Source organism: Arvicola amphibius, chromosome 12 (genome assembly GCF_903992535.2).
Source record: "Arvicola amphibius chromosome 12, mArvAmp1.2, whole genome shotgun sequence".
Classification (NCBI taxonomy): Eukaryota; Metazoa; Chordata; class Mammalia; order Rodentia; family Cricetidae; genus Arvicola; species Arvicola amphibius.
The window spans coordinates 3,584,370-3,597,021 of NC_052058.2; the positions used below are offsets into that span (position 1 = coordinate 3,584,370).

At 48.5% G+C, this 12,652-nt stretch overlaps 1 long non-coding RNA gene across 1 annotated transcript; it reads right to left on the bottom strand.

Annotated features, from left to right (window-relative positions):
* Positions 1 to 4,961: 4,961 nt before the first annotated feature.
* On the bottom strand, positions 4,962 to 12,634 carry LOC119827391. Its single transcript, XR_005287659.1, has 2 exons — positions 12,571 to 12,634; positions 4,962 to 11,004 (listed from the first exon to the last, which is right to left on the bottom strand). It is a non-coding gene; the product is annotated as an uncharacterized LOC119827391 (long non-coding RNA).
* Between the last annotated feature and the right edge of the window lie 18 nt (positions 12,635 to 12,652).

The window sequence follows — 12,652 nt, forward strand, 5'->3', positions numbered from 1 at the left end:
ACAACATGAAAAGCTGTTTGGTTCAATTGGTAATCTGATGTAAATTCAGCTTGAGCTGGTCTACCTGTAGACAGCCATGAACTGGAAAAATCAAAACATCCGGAGGTCAATATGGACAAGACTGACCCAAAGATGACCTGACGCACCATGAGGAGAAGAGGAACTGGGGCAGGGAGTGAGCCTGGCACTCTGAATGAAGCATCTCGTGATTCCCCACTGCTCTCAGCAGAACACAGGGAAGTGTGCACGCATGTGCACTGAAGTCCACCCAGCAATGCTCGGAGCGCCAGGACCTTTGAGTGAATATGGATGACCAGCAATGCCATGGGATGGCATGGCCAATGGAAGTGGTCATGGAACTGCTGTGTCTGTTGTCCGTCATGGCTGATAGTTTGCCTTCTGGGAGGTTCTGTACCACTGCCCCCCCCCTCCCCTGCCTTGCACCATGTAAAGCCAGCTGTGGGTCACGCCCCTGGGGGTTGTCAAGATTTCACACTGCTTTCTGGTGAAAACAGGAAGGTCCCCCAGATGCTTTAAGGCTTAAACACATACAGACTTTTTCAAATTGAGACTTGTAATTTCTTTGCCAGCATAGCGCCCTCGTAAAGCCTTCGGTCTGCTCCATGAGTCAGTCAACTTGCCTATTTTTCACAGACCCAGTTTTTAAGCTGCTTCCATCTCTCAACCTCCTTAACAGTGGGTCGCTGGAGCCCGTCTGGAGCTATAGGCTTCAGTACAAATTCTTAAATCCTTAGCCTCACCTTTATCTTAAGTGTGGCTCTTAGTTTGGCTGGGAAACCTGAGTGGCCTTTGGAAAATGCTCTGGGCAACCCCGGTTGATTTCTTGTTTAGGGTATAGAAATAATTGACTTGTCTAACTCTGTAGAGACCAGCATCCTGAATGTATTATCTTTGGACACTGGGTCAGTTGTAACCTGCACTCTTTCTATACCTTTGGGGGGGGAAATGTTGGAAGCAGCAGCCAGCACACATCAACAATGTTGTTTTTATGTAAATGCTTCCTTTAGACCCAAGAGCTTAGTAGGCAAATGGAATGCCCTCCAGTTATTTGCAAGTGGCTTCCTTGCCAAGTGTTATGGCACAGACAAATGACCCCAGCTTTCCTGTAAACACTGATTTTGTCTCCCAGCTATTCAGACAATGCCACATATTGTAAGCTTTCCAACAGCAACGGCGTTTCTGTGTCATTTTCCATAATCATAAGAATAAGTCCAATTGCTCTGACAGAGTCCCATCAACAGTACTGCATTTTAGGATACTTCTTTCTTACGGGATCGTCCAAGGTAGGCCTTCCAGGCCTTGAGGTGGTGCCCTGTCACCCCTAATTACAGGAGGATCCACAGTTCTTCCATCTTGTGATTCCTCCATGACCAGGCCTTGATGTTTTTGAAGTCAAGGCTGAGTCACCTCCATGGCAGAGCCCCACTATGTGGGAAGGGGGAGAAGACTGAGGAGGAGATACAGGCAGGGAATACAGCCGAGAGGTCACACTCACATCCACACACATTCCCTGAGCAGAAGTCACCCGTCAGCCATACAAAACTGCAGGGAAGTGGGCTGTGATGGGTCAGGCGGAAGTTCACCCGTCCAGCCACCAGGGAAGGGGGCTGTGATGGGTCAGGCAGAAGTTCACCCGTCCAGCCACCAAGGAAGGGGGCTGTGATGGGTCAGGCAGAAGTTCACCCGTCCAGCCAGCAGGAATGGAGTGTGTGTGATGGGTCAGTCTGAGCGATATTATCCTCCAATGTCTTTTTAATTGATTTATCTGCAGTGCTGGGGGTTAGCCACAGCTTTTGCCTGCTGGGCAAGTGCTCTGCCCTGCTGTCTACTCTTTATTTGAGACAGGCTTCTACTAGGTTGGCCAGGTTGGCCTTGTGCTGTGATATGTGGGCCTTCTGGTAGCCAGGATTAGAGGCCTGGGCCACCAGGTCCTATCTACCCCCCAACTTTTCAGTCTCCTGTTTCAAGTTCCTGTGCAGCTCTGAGAATGGGATGAGACAGTTTCTCCCCAGGAGCTCAGAGCTAGATACAAGACCAGGAATAGAAGAATTTCTGTCCTGTGTTTTCTCTATTCACAGGCGAGTTCATATATCTTTAAATGATTAAACCTATGCCTATATTTTTATTTTAAAATTGTCTGTATTGTCTATGTGCTTATTATCCACTGAGTCAAAGGGGAGGGGGTTTTACTGCTCTTTTGTTTGACTTTTATATTTCTTCTGGCAGGGTCTCATGCAGCTCAGGTTGGCCTCAAACTGACTGTGTAGACAAGGCTGGTTTCAAATCCCCCTTCTTCTGCCTTAGCTTCTCAAGAGCTGGGACAGCTGTTATATGATGTCCCAGTTGGTGCTAGTAAGGTTTATAGGGTGTGATTGATAATAAGAACTGATATTTTAAATATCTATTTTAAAGGAGAGGCTCTCATTTTGGATTATGGTCTAGAAGGTTTGGTCTGTGTGGCAAAGAAAGCAGGGAGCGAGTTGGTCTGGCAACAGGAGCGCGAGAGAGGTCACAGAGCAGTGTGGTGGGTAGGCACAGAGGGCTTTCCATTGTGTTACATTATGACATGTATGTCACAGCATGGTGGGTAGAGGGCTCTCCATTGTGTTACATTATGGCATGTATGTCACAGCGTGGTGGGTAGGTACAGAGGGCTTTCCATTTGTATGTACATTATGACATGTATGTCACAGCACGGTGGGTAGGTACAGAGGGCTTTCCATTTGTATGTACATTATGACATGTTTGTCACAGCCAGATACTCAACACAATTATCTTCTCAAATACCGCTCCTCACTCGCTGCCTCTCCCTCACCTCCACCTCCATGTGTTAACAATAATGAACTACGGTCAGACCGTGGTGACTCACGCCTTTAATCTCAGCACTCGGGAGGCAGAGGCAGGCAGGTCTCTGAGTTCAAGGGCAGCCTGGTCTACCGAGTGAGTTCCAGCACAGGCAGGGCTACACAGAGAAACCCTGCCTCAAACACCAAAAACAAAAGCCTGAACTACTTTCTCTGAGGATCTCCAGTGTGACTGCCATTCCCATAATCACATCCTGTCCATCACGTCTAGAACTTACTCACTGTGTACTGAGTCAGTATCCCCCTGGCAGCACCTGCCCTTCCTGATTCAAGCACCTGGTATTCGCCCTTCTACTGTTTCTGTGAGCTTTTCACTGGTTTAATATTTACATGTAAGAGAAGTCATGCAGAGAATTAGCTTTCCTGCACCTGGTGTGTGTCACTGGGCAGGTGCTGTTGCAAATAACAGGGTTCCCTCCTTTCTGGTTTTTATTTTATTTTACTTTCTTTCTCTTTTTCCTTTTCTTTTTTTCTTTCATCTTTCCTTTCTCTCTTCCTTCCTTTCTATCTTAATTTTTTTTTGAAACAGGTTTCTCTGTGTATCCCTGGCTGTTCTGGAATTTACTATGTAGGCTAGGCTAGCCTTGAGCCACAGATTCACCTGCCTCCTAGTGCTAGGACTAAAGGTGTGCACCATCACACTCAGCCAATTTCCTCCTTTTTAAAGTCCAAATAATATACCGTCAATTTCACATCTTGCTGAATAGGTGGGAAATTGAAAGATTAAACAATTCTCAGCAATCCAGACATGAGAAAAGGAGGTTGCTTAGGGAGGATTGTTACTAATTTAGAGTCTGTAGGTTTCTTAGTTATGCTTGTGAATGGGCAGGAAGAAGCAGGTTACAGGAGGGAAGACATGTCACATCCTTGACATGACACAGGCCCTTACATGTTAACTCCCCTCCCTGTGAATTTCCTTGCTACATACAAATTTCCCTCCAGGAATGATCCTGACTCACCTGAAGAAGGTGCTGTGGTCTCTGATGGCAGGCAGAGCTGTTGCTGCCCCGAGAGCCCAGGGCCCTGACAGCACCTTAGTCTGGGTTTGCCTGGCAACACGATGGGTGGCGTGTTGGGAGAACCCCGAGTGCCATGAGATGGTGGGCCCCGTACCACCCTGCAGAGGCTCTTTCTGGGCCTCCCCAGTCTGGCTCTCCTCCCTCCTCCCTCTATCCTCCACAGGCTGTGCTGGAGCCAGAGCAGGGCCACACTGCCTTGTGGGAGGGAAAAGCAGCCTGTAACCACAGAGACACAGCAATGGCAGGGGCCTGTGTCCCCTAGGGAGGTCACCACAGCCCCGAGTGCACCTGTTGCCTCACTGGCCAGGACACTGGTGAGCTCCCAGCAGCCACTCAGTCCTGTTTGCTCCTCTCAGCAAGTGAGAAAGTGCAGGAATGTGGCTTGGAGGGCTTCCTGCGTGAGGCCAGGACAGCTAAAGAACTGCCTCCCTCTCTGAGATTTGAGTAAATTCCTTTCTGGAATGTCCAAGCCAGAGGTCATTTGAGTCAAATCTAAAGCCCAGTGTTGAAGGGTGTCCACTGATAGGAGGTGGTGACCACAGGCCCAGGAGAGAAGGGACAAGGACAGGGCAGAAAAGTAATCCCCTGCTGGAGAAGGAGCACAAGGAGGGCTGCTATTTAAAGCTTTGTGGGAACCACAACAAATCTCCCTCTCTCTCTCCCTCTTACACGACTATACTCCTTCACACACACAAACACACTCACATACACAGTGCCACACTTACACACATGTGCATACACGCACACCCTCACACACACACCTAAGAAAGGCCGCCTAGTGTGTGCAGCATGCTGCTAGTAGGTTTGAGAAGAAAGAGCTTTGGTTCATAGTCTTTCAGATAAGGAAGGCAAAAGATACAACAACCGCAAAAGAAACAGTAGGGGCCAGGGAGATGGCTAACGCCATGAAAGCCTGAGGAGTCTGAGCCCCTGACCACCCTGCAGAGGCTCTCTCTAGGGCCTACACATGGAGTGAGAGACATGGGAAAGCCGCCCTCCGACTTCCAGGAGCATGCCATGTGCTGGGCACCCCCACATCACACAAACACATAATAAATAAATTTTGAAATTTTAATGAGGGAAAGCAACCAGGGGCTGCAGAGACGGCCCAGTGAGCAAAGGGCTTGCTGCGCAAATCAGAGCACCTGACTTCAGCTCTCCAGTGCAAAAGCTGAGCGTGGCTGCATGCAGCTGTAACTCTGGTGTGAGGGGGCGGAGCCGGGTGGGTCCTGCGGGCTCACTGACCCAAACCGTGAGCTCCAGGTTCAGCGAGAGACTTTCAAAAACTAAGAAGCAATAGGGTAAGACATCAGCCTCTGGTTTCCACACGCATGTCGATCACAGTTTGTGCAGCTGCACCTACCCACACGTGCACATATGCATACGCTCTTTCCCCACAAGTATTACTAAAGAAAATCAGCATATTCAGTGTGTCAGAGTGGAAAACTCTAAAGAAAATAGAGTTGAGAGGAAACGAGTTGGTTCAATCATTCATTTGTTCTCTCAGGCATTCATTCACACAGATGTTATCAAGAACAAGCATGCTGCCCACTATAGTAGGGACCCAGAACACAAAGCCAAGTGGGATAAGGGACCCCAGGTTCTCGAACCTGGGATCAGACACCTAAGCATATGAAAGTTGGACTGTAACCCAAAGGCGCTCCCAGACACTGGGACAAGGTTCTTGGTGATACCAGCCAGGTGGAGGATCTGTGGACAAACGTCAAGAGGAGGCATAGAAGGGGATGTAGAGGTGACTCTGACCACTGGGCCTCTGCAGAGCAGAAATGGGGACTGTCCTGGGGTCGCTGCCAGAGTCTGAGCCCCAGCCATCCAAAAACTTTGGCAATGTGACAACAGCCTTACAGAGGCCTACACCACCTTCCTGTGGAGGAGGGACAAGGAATGGGGACTGCTGAACTCCACCAGCAAATCCCACCACCCGACCCCCAGCAGCACTTGGGTCTAAGCTGCCTGAAGAGGAGGAGAGCAGCCTCCACCACACCTCCCCAAAACCGCCAAAGGACAGACCAGAAGGAGCTGAGGGCCCTGAGCTGGTCTTTTCAGGTCAACACATTAGAAGTCTCTCCTCACTGAACAGAGGTCAGACACGGTTAGTGAGAGTCACACAGGCTCCCCTAAATCAGAGAGCCACTGAGTGAAAAGATACAGGGCTGTCTCTTAATGCCAGGAGGGCAGGAAGGTGTCAGATTCCAGGAACAATGAAAACCAGGGAAGTGGGCAGCTCACCGGCCCCTGCGGAGGTGCCTCTCCCAATCTCAGCTCCTCTCTGGGCATCTCCTGGCTCCCCATCGCAGACACAACACAGCAGGCTGTGCCACCCGCTGTCTCCATATTACAGCTCCCATCCAGTCTCCCATCCGGTTGAAAGCCTGGTCTCTCTTTGAAAACAATTTCATGTGTGATCCCTGACAGCGTTTAAGGTAAGAGAAGAGGGTTCATGCTGAAGAGATGGTTGCGAGGAACTACCGCTGTTGGCAAGGCGCAGAAGATACCGACCACACAGAGCACTTGCTATCTCTGGACCCTGGTCCCAGGAGAGAAGTCACGGCTGGACTGGTACTCAAACTGATAAGTGAATACATAGATCAACAAGTCCTTCCCGTGGTCATCAGCAAAGATACAATATGGTTTATTTTTAGGAAACCTCAACTCTTAAGACTGGCATACAGCTCTCATCCCACAGACATGCTGTGCACCGTAACGGTGTGGGGCAACCCCTTCCTCCCATCGCTTCCATGTCTCCTCTCTTGAAAGCTAAAACTCACACTCCCACCTTCTTCCCAAGCTATTCTTTGCTGTCAAGAACCTGTCGTTTACTCTCTGGGGCCCTTCCACATCCACAGGCACCCATCCATGGCAAGGAGTAGATCTAGGAAGCTTACGTCTTGTTCTGATTTTCTTTCTGTCATTGTGATAAAACGCTATGACTAAAAGCAACTTAGAGGAAGAAAGGGTTTCTCTGCTTACAGTTCCAGGACATAGTCCACCTCCGAGGGAAGTCAGGGCAGGAGCCATGGAGGAATGCTGCTGGCCGGCTCGCTCTCTGGCTCGCTCTCTGGCTCTGTCACGGGCTCATGCTCAGCCAGCTTTCGGATACAGCTTAAGACCACCTACCTATGGATGGTGCTGCCCACAATGGGCTGGGCCCTCCTGCAGAAGTAATAATTAAGGGAATCTCCCCCATACATGCCCACAGGCCAATCTGATCTTGGCAATTCCTCAACCGCCACAGCTCTCTTGTCAGATGACTGTAGGCTGTGGCAAGTCGGCAAAGCTAAGTAGGACACATCCATATGGCGAGGATATATCTGTACTCTCACACTGTAAGGCTGACAACACCCAGGGTATCTCTGTGCGGCTAGGGTTCTCCTGAGGACATCTGTCATTTATTAGGTCTTCGCGGGAAGGGCAGTATCCACACAGAGACCCATCAAAGGAATATGAAGAACTCATTAAGCTCGGGCCACTGCCTTTAACCAGGTAAAGGCAGAGGCTCTTCAAGAAAATGGCCGTGTGTTGATTTTTCTACACCCACAAAGGCCAACGTGATATATCCTGGGCTTTGGAAGAAACTTGGCATGCCATCTGTGCCAGTGAGCTCCTCAGGGGGAGATCATGCTCTCCCGGATCTCTGAGACATGGGTCTCCTGTCCACTTGCAAGCTGTGGCCTCTCAGGGAAGCATACTGCGACTTTGATTTATCATTTAAATGATAATTTATAATTTCTTTGTGTGAAGAATCGCAGACACTCTCCCCTGCCTCTCTCCCAAGCATCCCTTCCTGAGAATACACCTTGTATCAAACCTCTGTCTCGGTTGTCCTTGGACACTTTTGTGCCTCCCCTGTGTCTTGCTATGTCCTGTCACCCTGTGTGGTGCTCAGCACTCAGAGTCCAGCACTGCATGTCGTGGGGTCTGAAGGAAGGGGAAAGTTCCTTAGTTTTCTTGCTATGGATGTACTATTTATTCAGTTACTAGTAAATGTTCTATCAAACATCTTCTTCATGCAGACACACGACTACATACACTTCTACAGCAGTAGTATTAAGGTGTGATAGATGAGAGATCAATAGTAATATGCTTTACCCCCGCCCCGTCAATGGAAGGTGGGGCACACTTCCACCCCAGTTTCATCTGGCTGAGGTTTGAAGCTTTTCATGGCCCCAAGAAGATAGGGGAAGGAGCTCCCCATGGAGCCCAGTCACAGAGGAGGGGGAGGCCTGTAGCCACATGGGAGGGGGGTCCCGTGTGGAGGGGGCAAGCTAGATGAGCACTCGGCTGAGCACACGTGTGGTGCCTCTTCCGTGCACACGAGGACCCTTGGGACCTGCCAGCTGCCCCAGGGCACAGTTAATACCAAGTGATGTGAACAATACAAGAACCACCAGAGCCATCACGGTTTAGGCTATTAAGTTTAAGGGGTGTGGGGGCTGGAGAGATGGCTCAGAGGTTAAGAGCATTGCCTACTCTTCCAAAGGTCCTGAGTTCAATTCCCAGCAACCACATGGTGGCTCACAACCATCTGTAATGAGGTCTGGTGCCCTCTTCTGGCCTGCAGGCATACACACAGACAGAGTATTGTATACATAATAAATAAATAAATATTAAAAAAAAAGTTTAAGGGGTGTTTCACAACCACCACAAAACAACCTACAGAATGTTTATACAGAGCTTGGTATGTGTTCGGCACGGCTATAACTCTCAAAGCATGTTTTAACTTGAATAACCCTTGACCTTGATTGTAAGCCAGTGTCCCCAGTTTACAGATGAGGGGCCCAAGACGTAGGGAAGTGAGTAATTTTACCGAGGTCACAGAGTGAGCACGTGATGGGCAAGAATTTTAACCTAGGCAGTTCATTAGAATCTAGAATCTCTGTTCTAAACCACAATACCCCAGTGACTCTCTGCTGATTTCTCTTTTAGGGAACCAGAAACAGGCTGGGAGTTGGCTCAGCAGTTAAGAGACTGTTCTTACAGAGGTCCCAGATCCACTTCCCAGCAACCATGTGGCAGATCACAACCCTCTGTGATGCCTATTCCGGGGGACCCAATGCCCTCTCTCTCCTGGCCTCTGTGGGCACCGAATGCACATGGTACTCACACATACATGTGTATGGGCGAAATACCCATGCACATAAAATAAATTTTAAAAATATTTTTAAAGCCATAAACAACTTTTGTTGTCAATAAATATTAATCTAGTCAAGCATAATGGTTCATTCCTATAATCCAGCAGTCTGTGGGCAGATGTAGGAGGATTTCAAGTTTGAGGCCAGCCTGGGTTGCTTAGTGAGACCCTTTCTACAACATCCAAGATGCTGAAACTATTGAATATTTCAAATAGTATCATTCTTTTCTCTTTGGGGATCACCTGCAGGGGATATATGTTTTATTAATGTTTTTGATAAATAAAAGTTTGAGTAGTAGCGACCCAGAAGTAGAGCTCCATTGAGATCTCCCATGTCACCAGGGTTGGCTCCAAACTCGTGATCCCCAGCTTCCCAAGTGTTATGAATGGATCTGAATGCTGCCGAACCTGTTTGACAGTTTGCACAGTGGCCTGTCACCCAGGTCACTTCATGCTACAGATTATAGACGGGTCACATGTAAATAACCTACATCCTTGCACAAGAGCAGATTTTCAGAACTTTGCCTCAGACTCACGAGAATCCCTGAAACAGGCTCAGAATCTGTCCTCTGTCTTCCATGTGGTCCTGATGTAGACGGGAGACCCAGATCTAACTTCCATTCCTCCTTATCCATGTTGACAGCTCTGTCGAGTCCTGGACCAACTTCTAAGTATGCTAAGGCTATGGAATCCTCGGGTGGACACTGGGGAATCACTGGCCCAGTCATCTCCCAGTGGCTGCCTGCTGCCGTGGTGTACTGACCTGCCCCCTCCTTCAACACGGAAGACTTCATTGGTGCCCGTTTGGAGGCATTTGCTCCTGACAGCCCCAGGTGAATCACCTTTGTGTCCTCTCCAGCAGGGGAAGCGTGTGCAGCCTCTGCCTGGTGAGGAGGTGAGGACGTATTGGGACTCAGACCCTGGTCTCAGGCGGGACACTTCTAAAGAGTTGCCCTGTGAGACTCACCTGAACCTTCCTTGCCTCTCAGTGAACCTCAATCCCTTCCCCATCCCTCTAGTCCGTTGTAACAGTCCCAAGGGCATGCCGAACACTTTCTGCACTCAGAGTCCATGAGTGTTTTCTAGGGAACTGAGCACAGTGGCCTTTGACTTGGACTGAACTGATAGCACAACCTCTTGGGATCTTTCCTACTGTGGTGGTTTAGAAGAAAATGGCCCCCAAGGGGAGTGGCACTATTAGAAGGCGTGGATATGGTCTTGCTGGACTGTGGGGAGCAGGCTTTGAGATCTCTGCTCACTTCCCTCAGCCTGTCTGTCAGTCCATTGCCTGTTGTCTGCAAGATGTAGGACTCTCAGTTACTCCAGTACCACATCTACCTGAGTGCTGTCATGCTCCCCATCATGACGATAATGGACTGAACCTCTGAAACAGTAACCAATCACCCCAATTAAATGTTTTCTTTATAAGAGTCGCTGTGGTCGTGGTGTCTCTTCACAGAAATAGAAACCCTAACTAAGACACCTACCATCTTGGTCTTGAAGAGAGTCTCTTCATCATCCTCTCTCTTCTTCACTGAACACTTCTGATACTCAATCTGCGCCCCTGGCTGAGCTCAGCCTGGCTACTCAGAGGCTTGTTCTCCAGTGGTGGAAAGAGGGTACGGCCTTCGGAGCTGAGAGGCCAAATGGCCTCTGCCTGGCCCTTGTTCACACAATGCTGCTCCACAGTCGTGGGACTAGCCCATCTTCCAGGTCTGAACCTGATCCAGTTGGCCACTTTGTCTGGATGTGCTGAGGGCTGGGCTGCCTCTGTGGGAGCTTTGGTTTTTCTGACCCATTCTTAGGAGTTTGGGTCTCTCTTTGAACTCAGTTCTCAGCCTCCAGCCAGGCTGATGTGGCCAGTGGCGGTGTCGCCTTCACTCAGGGTGTCTGTGGCCAGGGACTACTGGACTCGGAGTGGTGGAAAACCGGAGAGAAAATCTCCAGGCTGTCAAAAAAAAATGGGGCAGAAACAAAGGACTGAGGCAAATCAAATTGCCTACCTATCCAAGATACCACCAAAGCTGCTAGTTCAAGGTCAAATCAATCCTCAGAGGCATTGTTTCTCTTTCCTAGCAGTCTAACACACACACACACACACACACACACACACACAAACACACACTCAGCTCTTGTTGCTGCATGCTCATTTTTTATTAGATTCCAACTCAGGTCTTGCATAATTTAACCTCTGAGAAATCTCCCTGGCTCCAGGAAAAAGGTCCAGTTGTGCCCTGGAAGACAGATGGATAATACTTCAAATCTCCAGAGTGACCTATGAACCAGACTATGAATTTATCCCATGGTCTTCCTTCTTAATAACTGAGTGGCAGAGCCAATCTGTCCGGGTCTCTTGGAGACTCGGGCCTCTCCACCTGCAAGTCTTCCGTCTTTTGTGACAGCTCTGTGGGCGAGCAATTGTCACCCGAAAATTGCTGTGGCCACATGACGTTTTAGGGACTACACTTTCTTCCTTGGGAGAAATTCCTTTCTTTTCCAAATTGTTCTGAGGAGGCTGCTGATCAAAGTTCCCTGGTCCTTTCCTTCCGGGGTGTGTAGGAAGGCCATCCATGACAACCATAATAACCTCCTACTCACCTGACCAGTGATTGCTGTGGGAAGTCAGCCAAGGTTCAATGCCAAAGGGGGAAAAAAGCTGAGGATTTTTTTTTCTCAGCAAAGCTTGTGGGAAAATATTCTTTACTTTTTTGTCAAGTAGCTGTATTAGTTTGACCACAAAGAGCCACCTCATAAGACCCTGGTAAAGCTTTCCCAGAGAAAAGAAATGAACTGGAGAACTGGGAATGGTGACTTTGCTTCTGAAAATCCCAGGATTCAGGAGGCTGAGGCAGGAGGATGGTCAGTCTGGGCTACATGATAAAACATTGTCTTAAGAGAAAGGGAAATATAGAAGAAAAAGAAACAGAGCAGACAGAGGTAAACATGGATGTAGAAGCTAACTCTATTCGGGAAATCGAAGCTAGCTAACCCTAGTGCAAGGCCCATTTTTCTCTGGATCCCAGAAAGCTATACCCTAACTTGGTTCCACCTCTTAAAGATAATTGATTAACAAGGCTTCTCCATCACCTCCCCCTTTTGTCTAAATAAGAGTGTTCCAAACCCAATACAATTACATACAATAGGAACAGATATCAAGTATAAAATTACAAGCAACGTAAACAATATTAAGCAAGGAACACATGACAAATGTTTTAATAAGCATTCTATTCCAAAGAGTCTAAGTCTTGCGTCAGAAATAAGCTTGGCTAAATCATAAGAGGAAGGTAAATAAGATTATCTAATCTTCAACCCCATCAAAGGCCTGAGAAGGGAGATAATATTGAGTAGGCAGGAAGTGCATTCAAGCAGCTTGCAGTATATGACGGAGACAATTTTCTACCTGAGCAATCACCCAAAGTCTCATTTGCAACGTTGAAGCAACCAACTTTGGCTAAGGCTTAGTATAACTGACAGACTATTTGCAGAGGTAGGGAATTTTTCAGAACCTTCTTACCCTGTCTTGGCAAGGTTTGGCAGTCCTTTTCCTTGTGTCCCGCTTGTCCAGTCCAGATACTTTGTCAGTGGTCGAGGCATGG